The following is a 6,000-nucleotide window of genomic DNA, read 5'->3' as shown; positions in this document are numbered from 1 at the left end:
TTTTAAAGAACATTTAAGTGTCCCAAGAAGCCTTCATTTCCATCTGGACTCATGCTATATTGTCCTCTGCTCATGTAATTCTCTAATTTTTCATATTTGCCAAATTTTAATGAAATTTTACATCCTCTAACTGTGTCTCTCTATCTTTATATCAATCATGCTGGCATCACCATTCAGTAAATAGACTTTCTCTTAATCTTCCTGCTTCATTGCGCCCCTCACAGTTACCTTCTGCCACACCTGTTGTCTCTGAGTTCTGTGCCACCTGTGCTCTATTCCTTCAGAGAGTACATTTCCCTTCTTATGCTGGGGTAGGAGAGGGGCAGTCACCTGACTGTGTGGGGATATGAGTTAGATCTTTGGGTCTAGGTATTCCTTGCAAAGGCTCTTCATAAATCCTCCTGTATTTAGTGTACTCCCCACCCATGCCTCCAGTTCCTGGGTCTTTCTGGAGTTCTGTGACACAGTTCAAACACATAGGATTTAACTTTCTCTGCTAGGTAAGTTGCCATTTTTTCTTCCCCTTTTCATCTTCCAAAAAATGTATTGATATCCCTCAACTGCTACCCTTTTCTTTCCCATTCTGTTTTCCCTTATGGGTTTATATGCTTTTACTTTATTTCTCCCATTTTGATGGGGTCGAAGAAGAGAGTAGCAGTAGTGTGTGCTTAAGCTCCCAGGTTTATAACTGAAGCCCACTTAGTTCTCTCAACAACACTAAGAATAACTGTGCTAATTTTATATATGAAATTTCATGGCCACTCAATTAGTAGGGGGTGAAGCTACATTTGGAACACATCTGTCTGACGCTAAAACGTATGCTATCATTGTATACCATAATATCCTTGCCATTATAAGACACCTTCTCCTCTAATTAAGCAAAGATTTCATTTAAAGAAAATATACCCATTAATTTAATGCAGAATAGCCTTAGGCAAAATCAAAATATTTTACTTTTTTCTCCTGTTAAAGAAGGAAACTTACACCAAAGTCTTCGAGTAATAATGCATATCTCAGAAAAAATTCTTTTAACTCACATGTGTTTTACATCTTCATTGCTGCATGTAAGAATTATTACTCAAAATAATACCAATAGTGGAAAGTACATATCTATTTATTAAACTCAGTATGCATCCCAACTTTCAAAGAGTTGATATCTTGCATAATCACTAATTATATTGCAACCTCTTTCTCTCTTTCTCTATCTCTAAAAGGGAATGTGTATTTCTTTTAGTTGATGTAATGTCAGGAGGCAAAATAGCAACAATTAACTCTTGGAATGCATGTGCTTTGTCCAGTGACAGCAGCCACTGGAAATATTACCTAAAAGTCAAGAACCAGAAGGTTATGTGGACATTTTTCATTCATGAAGACTCACTGTCTAAACTGTACCTTCTAGGTTTTAGGTAACAAAACCAAGGCTGGCAGTGCAGTTGATTACTAATTTGTTATTTATTCCACCAGGAAAGAGAATGATGGTCTCTTATTCTACGCCTCTCAAGACAGGAAATAATAAATTATAATGTGGTGGCTGATTGCATGGACTTTGGTACTTAATTGAACTTTGTTCAAATCCTGGGGCCTACTAGTTGTGTAACCCTGGTGAATAATACATCTCTAAACACAGAGCTGCCTTATTTAGAAAATGTGGGCAATAAGAATAGTGTCTACCTCAGGGAGTTTTTGTAAATATTAAAAGAGGAAATGCAGGCAAAGGATTTAGCATGGTGTCAGGTACATAATCAGAATGTAGTAATGGGCAAGGGTGATTACAAAAATCAAAGGTTTTCCTGGATAGACCCTTAGAAAGGCTAGCGAAATGAAGATAAACAGAAAAAGTAGAGAGTGGTTATGGGAGAAACAAAGATTTATTGAGGACTACTGCACACCAAACGTCGTACTAGTTACATAGCTTAATAATTTCAGTCCTGCAATAATTCTGAGTTGTACGGTGTCTCCCACTCCCCAGAGAAGGAGGAAAGTAAACTGGGCTCACGTGGAAGTGCAACTGGACTTCAGGTTCCTGCTTGCCTGACTCTGACATCTGTTCTCACCCTTTACGTCATGCGCTTTGCTAAAGCCGGATGCTAAACTGACTTGAAGTCAAGTCATCTGTGTATTTGTAATCTATTTCTGGTTATTTCACTAAGCATATGTTATTATGTATACAGTACAAAATTAATTCCTCCTTCTTTCTTTATTCATCCTTAAGGAGGGTGAACAATAGTTGTCCCTTTCTCATGGGGTATTAAAAGTAATAATTTCATGAGTTATTTTAGAGAGCAAGTCCCTAGATAAAAAGAATAATCAAAATTTAGAACAAGAAGAGCTTTAGAGATCGCTGGGGAGAACCTGCTCGGTCCACAGAGGAGGAGACCTAGGCTTAAAGACAAAACCATTTGCCCAAGTTCTGACAATGAGTATTTGGAGGGTGGTTGTCTTCTCTGCTGGTGAGGCTTGGGCTGAGGCAGAGAAATATTTTTCCTCGTGGAAGGCAGAAAGACAGGCTGAGAACAATAGGTCATACTTTCTTGTGACTCTTTGCCACACCACTCATCTTCAGGCATCCTTCCCTCTACCTGGAGTGGGAGGAGAGAAGCAGTATAGCTCTCGTCTGTGGTCACAGACATGTGGTCGACCTCAAGATTTTCCAATCCATTCTTGCAAACCTTCCTCTAATCCCACCCATAGCTAACCAAAATAGTTTCTAATATTTACAGTGGACTTATTACGAAGTATTTATAATATATAAAATGTATCTAGTACATGGTAGTTCTTTTATTTTATTGATCTTTTCCTCTATTCTTTAATATTTCCCTTGGCCAGCAGAGCCTAGGCAATTGGGTTTCCAATGCATCCACAAAACTGCAGAAGAGACGTGTAATTATCAGAAGGTTGGATGTGCAGTAGATATCTGTTGAGAGATCACAAGACCAAAAAAACCTGTCCTAATGATGCTCCAAACCAGATATGTGTCTTCTTTTCCAATATCTACAACCTCTTATTTTTCATTGAAAGACAAAATAAGCAATCCTGTTAATTCTTTCAACAGATGCCTATTCTACTTTTAGCTTTGAAAAACAGCCCGTCAGCCTTACTAATGATCACAGTGGAAACGGAATATGATTTCTTTGATCACTTACAGATGGGGAAGGAAACCGGCTCCCAGCCCTGCTTCTCCAAGCAGGATATGGTGTTCATAGTGCACAGGGGAGGAATTACGCTTCTTTTTGCGCCCGTAGTAGAAAGTGAACGGGTGCCAGGCTGTGCACGCATTAGCAGAATACAATAAACACAAGTCGCTGACTCAACCTATTGTGCTGAGTGCAGCAGGATGAAGACAGGACCATGACGATGGGTCCTATGTTCAAAGATGAGGAGAACTGTGAAGACTTATACGCTACATTTTTTTTTAGTTCTGTAAATTTGAAACTAATTTACTCACACGCACATAATCCTATCATTAAACACTAGGAAAACACCTTTTAAAAATCCATCTAACCCCAAAGTTAGATGATGATAGCCCACAAAACACATTTAATGGTCAATTCCAGGCTTAGAAAAAGAAAATGCAATAAGCAGGAAGACATTAAATAAAGAATATTGTAAATAGGTTTCACAGCAATCGCTTGAAAAGGTAATTATTTTCCAAAGCAGTTCACATTGTATCCCTTCCATTAAGGACATCACAGCGGGGAGTTGTGACATCTTTCTAACAAAGTCATCCTAGGTATTCAAGCCATTGTTTTCTAATAGCAAAGCCCTTAATCCTGCCGGCCTATCTTCTAATCTTGAATGGCAATACAGTTAGTTTGTAAAGCTGGAAAGAAATCTTGCACAGTTGACTAATTATCTAGGACACCAGGGTAATTCTTAAAGGAAGGAGTGTTAATTCTCAAGCCCCTCTCAGTAAGCCTCTGCTGTTGTTTTTCTTGCATCAAAGTAAACCGTTCATGTATCACTATAAGTAGAGTCTCTGAAGACATTTTCCTGCTCAAAAAAAAATGCCTTTGAAGAATTTAGGCAATACACAGTCCCCTTAATGGTGTATTGCACAAAGTGATTATGCACACAGAATCATTACTTTATAAGGAAGTTTGAATATTTTTGGAATGAAGCTTGTTGGTTTTTATTCTGTTTTGTTTTTAGTTACTTCAGGTACTATTATGATAATGCCATGATTGAATATAGTCTTAGGATTTCACCATTCGGGGTTAATTTATTATCTTTTACACCCAAAGGGCCAGTTAAAATTAAATTAGTAAAGCATAAGTCATTTTTATCTCTGTCCAGCCCACAAATTTGTTTAAACAGGACCAAAGCTGACAGGGATCAGAAACTTTGCTACCTGCCCACCAGGCAAGCCAGGCACCTGTAAGTGTTTTGGTAGTAGCAGAAATGGGGAGGCTGTACATTTTCTTACACATTTTTAGTTAATGGCTGATCGCATTTGGGGGAGTATAATATTTTGCCTCATTTATCATGGCATTTTAATCAGTCAGTCAATAATTAATAGATATTCATTGAGACACTTTACTAGGCACTATAGGAAATACAAATCATGAAGAGTAATTCCTGCCCTCAAGAAACTCATCATCCCTTGTTCTAACCAAAGCAAAAGAAAATAGATACTTTGTACCCTTCAGGTTCCAGATCAGGTCAACAGTCTTTTGGAAAATCTAACCAGAATTAATCCTAGAAATGGGAAAGAGAAGCTGGTTTTAGGAGACAGGGGGAAATAAGCAGTTCTGGATGCATTTATTTGAAGTGAGGGTGGTGGGGCCATTTAAATGGCAATATCCTAGAAGACGCTGAAAATAGAAAATTGGTGATCACATGTGTCTATGGACTGGATACGTGCCAATCAGGATGGAGTGATCAAAGTGCAGGGGAAGAAAGGCTTTCCTTCTCCCTTCCTAACTTCTGTAGCTGGCTCTATAAAATAAACTGACAACAGGTAGATGAACAGGAGAAAAAGTAGACACATTTATTATTTTTTAATATCACGTACAAGAGGCATCACAGGGGAAAAAATGTGAATATGCAAAAGAGATTTGAGAGTTTATATACCCGTCTCAATAGGGGAAGGAGAGAAGGGATGTAGGCAATTTAAAGGAGAGGAAATCATTTTTAGGAAAGATGAATGGGCCCTTCACAGAATAGATGGGAGGTATGACTGCATGTGACAAAGTGTGTCTGGATGTGGTGTCAACTTCTAGTCTCCTCTCTGGTGATTAGTTCATCTTCCCTGGTTGATGAAACTTCCAGGGAGGGGCTTTATGACAACTGAGTTCCTTTTGGGGGATCGGGTTTTAGGCAGATGAGGGGAGTTCAGAAAAAGAAAGCCTCTCCCTGCATTTGCTGTTTTTCAAGTGTCCTCAGCTCAAAATAATCAATATACCAAAGTGGCACATTTAGGGGTGGCATGTCCTGAACTCCTCCCGAAGAAAATAAGAAAGTGAACAAGGACCTTGAGCAGCCAGGTACGGTGAGAGAAAAACAGATGCCCTCGGATAGAGCTGCAGGGCAAGGCTGTGGCCAGGGGGCAGGAAAGAAGAGAAGGCAGAGAAGTTAGAGAAAGGATAGTTGTTTCCATGCTGGGCTTCCAATTTCCCTCAATTTCTGATTAATCACAGAGTCCTTCGATGATGGTCGCCATAGTTATACAAACAGTGTTTGAGAGATTCAGAAGATCAAGGGCCAAGAAGTTATCCACTTAACCTTAGTGATGATGGTGAAACAGACAAAGGCTGTTGAAACTCAAAGACTAAGGACTTCTCAATTACTAACGGTAGCTTTGCATCCTTCCAAGATGTTGGTTATTTCCATGGGCAGAGGTACTAATGAGACCATGATTAAAGATGCAGTCTCTGAAAGGGATATTTATTTGCAGATTATTCTCTAAGCTTTTGGTAATAATTAAATAAGCAAGTTAAATAAATTCAAAGCTCTGTGTCACGGTTATGTGGGACGCTGGAGAAAGAGGCAGATGAAGGAGTT

The sequence above is a fragment of the Balaenoptera physalus genome, assembly GCF_965194825.1.
Source record: "Balaenoptera physalus genome assembly, chromosome: 8".
Lineage (NCBI taxonomy): Eukaryota > Metazoa > Chordata > Mammalia > Artiodactyla > Balaenopteridae > Balaenoptera > Balaenoptera physalus.
This window is presented reverse-complemented; position numbering follows the sequence as displayed.